The sequence below is a fragment of the Myotis yumanensis genome, unplaced genomic scaffold, assembly GCF_028538775.1.
Source record: "Myotis yumanensis isolate MYYU_CA2020_CCGP unplaced genomic scaffold, mMyoYum1.0.hap1 SCAF_11, whole genome shotgun sequence".
Lineage (NCBI taxonomy): Eukaryota > Metazoa > Chordata > Mammalia > Chiroptera > Vespertilionidae > Myotis > Myotis yumanensis.
This window is the reverse complement of record NW_027223762.1, coordinates 15,388,254-15,399,422: the sequence shown is the minus strand read 5'-3', so window position 1 is coordinate 15,399,422 and position 11,169 is coordinate 15,388,254.

The following is an 11,169-nucleotide window of genomic DNA, read 5'->3' as shown; positions in this document are numbered from 1 at the left end:
ACAGCTCCTACTGCCCACTCCCCCTCCCTTCCAAGGCCTTGAACATCTCTCCTGCCTTTTGGGGTCTCCTGACCATGATCCTCCCCCTCATTAGGCAACCAGGCCTGGGGAGAGCAGCAGGGAGCACAGCATGAGCAATAGTGATAGTGATGATGATAGTGACAACGTTTGCAGCCCTTGCTAAGCACCAAGGGCTGGCTTGGATGCTTTGCCTGGATTATCTCACTCAGTCGTGACAACCCTGTACAATAGGTTCTATAATTGTTCCCATTTCATAATTGGGGGAAATGAAAGGTTAAGTAAGTATCTTGCCCAACGTCACACGGCTAGTTAGTGGCAGAACTAGCTCTCAAACTTCATTGAACCAGTCACCCTAACCAGTAGCCTACTCATCTCTGGAAAATAGCTATTAATTACGGTGTATTCACCTATCTTCCCTCAAAATAAATGCACACAATTGTAATCCACTTTATAGGTGAGAAAACATGGACACATCCGTTGAGCATATACTACCTGCCGGGAGCTACACATGTGCACGCTTGCATCTAGTTTCAACTGCAGACCCTGAACTACCTACAAACGGGCCTTTTAATAAGCCTCAAATTGCAGCCCATAAACACATGCCCCCTCCCAGGTCTGCATCATCATCAGGGTCATTCTATGAAGTCGCGTGGGAAAAGCATGGATGCAGACAACTCATGGGGGAATGCAAAGGAGATGGGGGGAGGGGCAGGAAGGGGGGGAGGGGCAACCACAGGCCTGGCTAAGGAGGGGATGAAGCAGCCTGCCTCCCCAAGGTCCGGGGGGGGGGGGGGGGGGGGGTAGGGGAGAGCAGGGGGGGGGGGGGGGTCCCTGGGGAAGTCAGTGCAGGAATGCAACATGTGCAGAGGGGACCCAATCTTGGCAGGAAGAGGGAGAGGCCGTGTTGGCGCAAATCCAAGAAGGGGTTCCATGAGAGGTTCAGTTTGCCATGGGAGCCAGAGGACCGTCAAGTTTATCTGCTGGAAAGGAGGCAGGGGAGGCCAAACCCTGCAGGCTCCTCCCTTTCCCGAAGCCCACATCCCTCCTCCAAACCCTCCTTCCTCGAACCCCCTCCTCAACTAGGCATAGCCCCTCCCTCTACTCCAGGGACAAAGAGAAAGCTGCTTTTTGTACCCCAAAGAGGGCACACTTCTGGGAGCTGTGCCCCTGCATCTGTCCTTCTCACGTGGTTCTCGCTCAAAATCACACTCTCGTGAAATGAGGCAGAGCAGCGTGTCTTTTCCCCCGTGCCCGCTGTGGCAGGGTGCGCGCCACATGTGTTCCTGCACTGACCACCCATCACTTCAGTGTGATCAGAGGAGCAAGCAAAGTCCTAGAGCAACACCTTTCCACGCACAAGATGATTCGTGAACATTTTTTTAAAAAGGGTGGAGTACTAGGAAGTCAGAAGGAAGGTCTTAGCAAGGGATAAAGGAGAATGCGGATCAAGGGTGAGAAGAAGGAGACAATCTGTAGGAATGGCTGGGCCACTGTAGCTGGTTCCTCATACCTAATTCTCAGTTGAAAGAGAGAGAAACTTGTCAGGAAAAATCCTTATGCATTCAAATGTCTCTGACTTTGATTCACAGAGGATGGGAGGCAAAACATGAGAATGTGGGATGTTAACATAAGCGTGGCCGTTCTCACATGGAGAGAGGACACGCCTGCCCGGAACGCAGCGGTAGAAGGAAGCGGCCTTACATAGGACATAGAGATGCACAAAGCTGGCCTGGTCCTGTACAGAAAGCCACACACTGAGGGTGGAAGCAGGACAGAATTACAGGAGACGTACAAACCAGAGTCCTGCTAGGGTGAGGGGTCACCACGGGATGGGGCTTTCTGAAGGCAGAGCATGTAACCACAAGCAAGCAATCACAGGGCCGGGGACTGGAACTCGCTTTGTGTCTGCTGGAGGTCACACTGGGCTAAAATAGAATCACTTATAAAAATGTTTAACATTCCTAGCTAACAATTTCAGCTCTCAGAGAGGAGAAACTGCCCTTCTAGATATAACTTTAACCAACAAGAAAGAACTGGTTTCTGTACAGAAATTACAGGGACTCAGGGAGAAAGTGACCATGTCTCTTGGGAGTCCATAATAGCAAGGCAGGGGAGCGTTGCGCAAATCCTGAGGCAATGCAATCATGACGAACTCTGGTGCGAAGGAAGCGGATAAGTAAACTCCGAAGCCAGTGTGGCCACACACAAAACTTTCTCATGAATTCGTGCTTTTAAAAGGACATCGTTCACAAGAGATAATGAGGGACACATACCAAGAACAATACGAAAAATGAAGGTTTTCAGCAAGGCTAAAGCCTCAGCTAATGGGAAATCCAAGAAACATGAGAGATTAAAAAGGGGTTCCATGAAGGGTTCAGTTCAGAGAGAGAAAGAGAATGAGGTGGGAGAGAAGAAGGGAGGGAGAGAGGAAGGGAGAGAGAGAGAGAGAAGGGGGGAGGGAGGGAGGGAGGGAAGCAGGAAAGATAAAAGAAGGGAAGAAGGAGGAAGAAAAGGAAGAAGAGAAGAACAGGAAGTAATAGATCCAAGAAGATGATATAATGTTAACAGGCAACTAAAGTCCAAATTACCAAAAATTCAAATTCCATCTTATGAAGAAGAATAAATTTTGAATTCTAAATGTGCAAAGAAGACCATGAAAGGAGGAAAATGGAGCCCACAGTAAGTTAGGGAATTAAAAAAAATCTTGGCATAAGAAATGATTTCAATCCTCTAGGCCCAGACAGATTATAGTCCAGAGTGTGAAAAAAAAAAAAATGCAGATATAATCTCAGAGCCACTGGCAGTGAGTTTGAGAAATCATGGAAAATGGGAAAGATGCCAGAAACCTTGGGGAATGTTCTATTTTGCAATATGTTGAGTTTGGGGGGAAGCCCAACAGATCCTGAAAATAAAGACCTATGAGCTAGATATGATCCCCATCAAGGAGAATGAGTCCAATTAGGCTCTGTGGTGACCAGGAAACATCTGCTTTTTTTCATGAGGGATGTTGTCAGAGTAGAGTCTTCCAACAGAAAATGAGCAGTGTGGAGAGGAAGTCGGAAGCCATGCCATCCAAGGGAGGTGGAGAGGTCTATGCAGCACAGTAATGAAATGGCTAAGAAGGGTACCAGAGATTTGATACGTGGTCATGTATAAGGAGCTGTGGAATCATTTTGTGTTGCCTTCGGACACAGAAGTAGGACCGGTGATGACATTTCAGTAGGTGGATTTTTCTGTAACATTTAAAAAGTATTTTCTGGTCATTCATTTAACAAGTGTTTATTGAGTACCTATTGTGTGCCAGAAACAGTGCTAAGCGCTGAGGATACATGAAAAATGACAAATATTAAAATATTTTCAAAATATTATATTACCCTCTTCAAATATATATATATATATATATATGGTTCCTACCTTCATTGGACTTAGAGTCTTATGGAGGAAAACAATAAAGTAAACTAAGAAACATAATCACAGGTTATAGCTAATGACAAGAAGGAGAGAATAGAGGATAGGGAGTAACAGAGAGTATCTACTTTAAAGATGGTTTTGGGAAAACTTCTCTAAGGAGGTGACACTCGTGCTGAGACCCATATGACAACAAGGGTAGGATTCTGTGACCAGTTTGGGGCAGAGGGAACACGAGGTACAAAGGCCCTGAGACTGGAACGAGCTTGACTTATTTCCAGAACTGAAAGGAGCTGGGATGGTGAACTTGGAGAGCAAGAGGAGAGAATGTGAGACTGTGAGAGAAGACTGAAGAGGGAGACAGGAGTCAGGGGAGTGAGGGGATGAGGTGTGGCCATCACGAGGAATTTAAAATGTCTCCTACGCGATATGGGAAGCCATTGAAAGTTTTAGCAAGAAAGTCATGTGGTCTGGCTGAGTGTGTGTTCTTTTTTTTGTTGTGTGTTTTTTTTTTTTTTTTAAATACATTTTATTGATTTTTACAGAGAGGAAGGGAGAAGGATAGAGAGTTAGAAACATGGATGAGAGAGAAACATCCATCAGCTGCCTCCTGCACACCCCCTACTGGGGATCGAGCCCACAACCAAGGTACATGCCCTTGACCAGAATCGATCCCAGGACCCTTCAGTCCGCAGGCCAACTCTCTATCCACTGAACCAAACAGGTCAGGGCGCGGTACTCCAGCTGCTCCATGTTAACTGGATCCGAATGGGGCCACGGGGAAAGCGGAGAGCACTCAGGAGCCTGCTGTCGCGTTCAGATGAGGCCCCGGTGGGAATTGAGGGTGTGGAGGCACGGCGTCGGAGAGCTCAGTTGCAGTTTTTTTGAGGTAACAGAGACAGAATTTACTGATGAATTTAATATGGAGTTGGAGGACTGGAAGCAAAATGACTAGAATGATCTGAACATGGACTCAGGGGGCGGGCATTTAAGGGCCACCTGAGAGAACACTGCAAAATGGGGCCTGGAACAGGGCTGATGGGACGGACTGGAAAAACGAAGGTTGCATGTGACTTGGTGGTGCTGACAACAGAACTCCTAAGGACAGGTGTCCAGTACCAACGTCAGGCTGCAGGGCTACCAAAAGCGCCAGAAAACAAGTTCTTGGTTTGGCACAATTCTTTTTTTTCCCCCTTTCTATTGATTTTTTTTTTGGGGGGGGGGGAGGGGGGAGAGAGAGAGAGACAGACAGACAGACACATCTATAAGAAAATGAAACATCAATTGGCTGCCTCCTGCACACCCCCTACCTGGGACTGAGCCTGCAACCTGGGCATGTGCCCTGACTGGGAATCAAACCGGCGACCCTGCAGCGCACGGGACAACACCAAACCAACTGGGCTACAATTCTTAAACTGTAACTGGTTATAAACTTAATCACATGCACCAATAAATCATTTCTATGGAAACTTACAGTGTTCCCCGTGAAAATAAGGCTACAAGAGGAATTGTAAGTATACTTTGCTATATGTATGTTGCATTCACATGTATATGTTACATATACTTATAGCTTATATAATCATACACCTTTGCTTATAACAAAATATAGAAAGTACCCATGCTTTCAATGCACATGATACACATTAAGACCCAACAGACACAAATACCACAGATTTTACTAAAGAGAACACAGCATTCTCGTCCTGTTACATCATCGGGAGAAGCCATCTCTTGAGAAGAGAGGTTTTTCAAATGCAATAAAACCTTAAGACTTTTCCATGACAGAATGGATCCCCCAAATCAATCCTCTCGTCCCTGTTTCACTCCCAATAATCTCACCTCCCACCCATGGAAAAATTCCTGCCTTCAAGTATCATAAATATTGGGTGAGCGGCAGAGCACATGAGCATTTAATTGTGGCGAGGATTCTTCTCGAGTGCATATCAATCTTCCAGAGGTAGCCAGGCCCCGGCCACAGATCACTGCTGAGACTAGATCTGCTGTGCTGCTAGCCCTTTATGCTGCATCTGTCTGGCAACAATTAAACATCAGGGTTTAAACTCCAAATCACAAACAGCTTGACCTCAGCCCCACTGCAAGCTGTGAATAGTTAGGCCACCAAAAATATCACTGAGTTAAGTGTATGTGGGAACCTCACCCTGGGTCCTTTTCTCAATATTCCATTCATTTGACATTTAATTTTCTTTGTTGAAAAAAACTAAGAGAGAGAGAGAGAGGAGGAAAACTGAAGCCTCGATGTTGGCCAGCAGGTGGGATTTTGCATGTTTCTTATTCGGGGGCCCAGACTGTGGTTTCAATGGCAGTGGGGTGTTTTGTCTAACTGTCTGGGCTGTAGCGTGTGTTGTCCCACAAACAATTTGTCACACCGTGAGAGCTGCATATTCAGGGACAGAGATCGCTCATACCATATGGCACAATGTGCTGCCCTTGTCAATTACGGCCCTCGGTGGCAGGTAATTTCTTAGGCGGGACGTCGTGAGCGTGTCAGGATTTTGTGTCTGTGGAGTGCCGGGTGATAACCTCTAGCAGGCAGGGTCAGCCGGGAAGACACGCCTGTTAAAAACCACAAAGTGCCCATGGCCGAAGGACTTTCCCACAGTAGCCACGTTTGGATGGGTGATTGCGGAAAACGATGCTTGAAGAAGAAAGAGTTTACCGCCAGATGCAGGTTCTGGCATAGATCATCCTAATGATGCTACGATAGGTCCTAAAAATGTCGACTTTTGATCCCCCCCCCCCCCCCCCCCGCCCACCCCATTCAACGTTTGTTCTATCCCGCCGTACTGATGAAACGCATCTACAGAAAAGCGCACAATGAAAAACATAATGGAGTCGGCCAGCTGAGCAAAACGTTGCGAAACAATCCATTAGGGATGCCCTCGCGAGAAGGACGCCACTCCATCGGCAGTGGGCGTGTGGGAGCTCCGCGCTCTAAGTCATCCCGCAGCGTTCTGCTCATTGTCATCCCGAGAGAAAAAGCATGACAAGCTTTTGAGCAAATGGGAGAGAGAAGCCCAGGGACACACATGGGCCTGCCAAGGTGGAGAATCAACGGAAGGCACGGAGGACACAGGGTGGGGGCTGGGGGGAAGACATGGCTGAAAGGTGGAGGGGCAAGTTGAGAAACTTTTAAAAATAATCAGAAAGCAATTCGGAGGACGGTAAAAGGGAAAGATGGAAGAAGGCAGCCTGTGCCCCTCTGGGAGCTCTGCCCTGCGTCATCAAACCCCCTCGTTCGCCCTTGTCTGGCACCATGCCCACCAACGCCAGAAACAGTGGGTTCTTATTTTCCATTTTGAAAAGACAAACAACAATTTCAGGGCAGTTTTAGGACAGAGGATAGAAAATGTTCTTCGCACCAAATGAACGAGGATATTGGGGAAATGGACCAAGGCTGGGGGGAGGAGAACCAGCGCTGGCCGTGACCGCGGACCAGGGCCAGCTTTGGGTCAAGGCCGCCCGGGCGCGAGCTTTCGTCCTCCCTGGAGTGGTTAAGAGCAGGTTGGCGGTAGAGCTGCCTCGATGGGACAGAGCTGTTTGAACACGGATGACGCCTTCCTGCAGATTCCGGAGCTGCGCGGCCCAGGCAGCTTTCCCAAGGCAGCGCCCACACTTTGATCTTCTGGGGGCTCTGACATCTGTTCTTATTGTCTGCACATTCATCCGCTCGCATCAAAGCTCACGGCGAGACCACGGAACAGCAGTCTGAGGCCCCAGAACCTGTCCAAAGCTAATAGAGCCGAGATTTACACTTTTGAGATAATAGCATCCCGCTAATGCAAGCCAAGAGGCAATCCGCCCGCTGGGATTATGAAATATCCTACGTGCTGCAGAGCAGGGAACACTGTTTTAGAAATGAATCTTAAATCTCTCAGGCCTGCTGGCCCTCGCGTGTGGTGTTACAGCCCAAGTTACGATGACACTTTGTTTCTACGTGGGATGTTAGGATCCTCTCCTCAAAGGCGCTCCCCAGTCAAGAAAGAGGTGCTCAGGAACAAAGCTCCCTCACACACTAGCTCTAGTCCCGAGCCTCTGTAAGGCGCTGGTGCCCACCCAAAGCCCCCCCCCCCCCACTTCCTGCACAGCCTGGCTGCCCTCTGCAGTGGCATCTCTGAGCCCTCAGAACGAGAGAGCTGGTCCATGGGTCAGGGAGGCCTGCACGGCCCACATGCCAGATCGATAGCCTGGGCCCAGAAGCCACGTGCTCGACTTGAGGTTCCAAGGCAGTGGTTCTCAACCTTCTGGCCCTTTAAATACAGTTCCTCATGTTGTGACCCAACCATAAAATTATTTTCGTTGCTACTTCATAACTGTAATGTTGCTACTGTCGTGAATCGTCATGTAAATATCTGATATGCAGGATGGTCTTAGGCGACCCCTGTGAAAGGGTCGTTCGACCGCCAAAGGGGTCGCGACCCACAGGTTGAGAAGCGCTGTTCCAAGGTCTTTCAGGAACACAGCTCCTCCATCGGGGTGTGTTTCCAGCCTGCCCGCCCACCCGATTCACTCCTTCCCATCACCATCTGCTCGCATAGGCTTTCCATTTGTGAGCTCTGCACGAAGCCAGGCGATTGGCTGTTGGTGGAACTGCAAGTACCATCGCAAGTTATGGAGAGGAGGGATGGTTTGGGGAGGGTAGGGAGGCCTACACCCTCTCAGACCCTCTCTGGGAGAAGTGGTCTTCTCCATGGACGCACTCCCCTCCCAGACTCCTGCGCAGCTGAGGGCTCACTCTGGGGAAGACTCGTGGGGTGAAAGCATTCGTGATGCACATCCAGATGAAAGGGAGGCGGAAGGGTTTCTTTGGCTTAACTGTCTAGTCTGGATGTGCCACATTGTTCACTCATCATCAGTTCATGGACATTTGGGCTGTTTCTACTTTGGATCTACTATTAATAATGATGCTATGACCATTCATGTACGAGTTTGTGTATAAACACACGTCTTCGGTTGAGTGGAAACTTTGGGTCATATGGTAAGTTTATTTTTTACTTTTTAAGGAACCGCCAAACTGTTTTCCACAGTGGCTGCACCACTCTATATTCTCAGCAACGCGAGAGGATTCGTCTCCACACCCAATGCTAACTTTTTTATTATAGCATTTTAATGGGTGTGAGGTGTTGTCTTGCGTGATTTGATTTGCATTTCTTTGATGGCTAATGCTATAGAGCATCTTATCATGTGCTAATTGTCCACTTGCATATTGGAACAGTATTTATTCACGTCCTTTGCTCATTTTAAAAATTGGGTTATTTTTCTCTTTATTGTTGAATTGAAAGAATCCTCTATATATTCTAAATATTAGATCCAAATCAGATATGGGGCTTGCAAATATTTTCTCTCAGCCCGTGGGCTGTTTTTTCACTTTCTTGATAGCGTCTTTTGACATACAAAAGTTCTTCATTCTGATGAAGTCCCATTTATCTTTTTTTTCCGCTGATCATACTGTGCTTCTAGTATCATATCTAAGAAACTATTGTCAAATCCAAGGTCACAAAGATTTACATCTATGTTTTCTTCTAAAAGTTTTATAATTTTAAGCCTTATATTTATATCTTTGATCCATTTTTTAATCTTCACCCAAGGAATTTTTTTCCATTTATTTTTTTGAGAGAATGGAAGGGAGGGAGCAAGACAGAGAGAAACACTGACTCGAGAAAGACACATCAACTGGTTGCCTCCTGCACGTGCCCCACCAGGGCCAGGGATTGGGCCTGTAACCGAGGTACTGCCCTTGACCAGAATCAAAGCTGAGACCTTTTAGTCAGTAGACAATGCTCTAACCACAGAAAAACCAGGCAGGGCTTTGATTTGATCCATTTTTAATTCATTTTCATGGGTGGTGTGAGATAGGGTTCCAGATTCACTTGTGAATAAGCAGTTGTCTCAGGACCATTTGATGAGAAAACTATTCTTTTCCCATTGAATGTCTTGAATACTCTGGTTAAAAATCAATTGACCATAGATAAATGGGTTTATTTCTGGGCCCTCAATTCTATTCCATTGGTCCATATGCCCATCTTATGCCAGTACTACACTGTCTTAATTACAGTAGCTTTGTAGCAGGCTTTGAAAATGGGCAGTACACGTCTCTACCTTCGTTCTTTTTCCAAGAATGGTTTGGCTATTCTGGGTTAAAAACTTTTAATACATCTTCCATCCATATTGTGAAACTGGGTTCTCTCTGAGATGCCCCCGCCCCCCCAAAAAAAAGTAAAGAGGGAAAACAGTGTCGCTTCTCTGACTTGGCTATACGACTTGATCTTAAAATACAAAAGAGCCTTTCTCTTTCTCTACATTACAGTCCACGATCCCTAGGGGCCTGCACAACATTTCTCCATTTGTAAAACCCAGAACCCATGTCCATGTAAACGTGGTAAAAGGCACCTATATTCCCTTTTCGCCAATGTCATGCTTCCTGGGCAAATTCCGTGATGGTTCTCAAAGGCTGGGATCCCCCAGAGTCTTGTATTTCTCATAAAGAACCAGTCAGGCCCTTGCCCAATTATTTCCATGCGGGGTCGGTGTCTCTAAGAAGTTTAACTCTTGTTGCAGAATGAAAACAAATAGCACACAGCAGTCACCGAGCAAAAGCAAGAAGAGAATTGGGCACCTTCTACTTTCAGAGCCAGAGGCAATGGCCACTGGGGGGTGGGGATGGCTTAAGAACTTTAAAAAATAAAATTCTTAAACGATCTAGCTTTCAAACATAAAATGGTTATATGGTCATAGACCCCGGAGACAATTGTATGTTTGGCGTAAGTGCCTCACAGAACATGAAAGCAGGGAAACATGTGTTTCTCTCTGTGAACGGGTCTTGCAGCCTATACTCCTGCCCTTGGTTTCTGATCAATATAATGAGAGTTTTCGAGAATATTACAGAAAGGCATTCGGCAGCATGAATGCTCCGGTACGGGGCACAGGAAGCACGGGGCTGTTCTCCAAACTCTGTGTGCTTAACAGCTACATTGGGGGCAAGAGAGGGTTCGAAGGGCCTTTCTGCTTTCGTTGGCTTTCTCAGAACGTGCTGGAAGGCGCTCATACAGCAGCCACACAAGAGCAAAGCACAAGGCCAGCCCGGTCAGCGCAGCTCAGTGGTTGAGCATCGACTGCTGAACCAGGAGGTCACAGTTCAATTCCCAGTCAGGGCACATGCCTGATCCCCAGTGGGGGGCCTGCAGGAGGCAGCCAATCAATGATTCTCTCTCATCATTGATGTTTCTATCTCTCTCTCCCTCTGTGAAATCAATAAAATAAAATAAAAATTTTAAAGCGCAAGCCCAGGCGAACTTGCTGTTCTCCACCCTCCCCTCTCCCTGCAGACTCCTCCATAAAAGGAAGAGGTTGAGCCTGGAGGCAAGGGCTGTATTTAAAGAGACACTGAGCTGACTTTGGGCAGCTGTGTAACCTTTGTCCCTTTTATCCTTCACGACAGAAGCAGCTCCGGAGAAATTCTCAGAGATGAAAATAACTTCAGCTGAAGACCTAACATCGGGAGAGACCGGACTGTTCTGTTTAAGACAGAAAACTGCAGCCCATGAATGCGTGCGATCGCTGCTGGGAGGGTAAGGGTGGGGGCGAGAGGAGTGCAGCTTCAACTTAGAAATATACTCTTCAACCACCCAGCCGAGCGCAAACAGACCAAGACCAGCATGCAATGGGAGCTGGATATCATCACCTCCGCTTGAAAGTGAAAAGCAGAGGCACCAGCAATGTTCT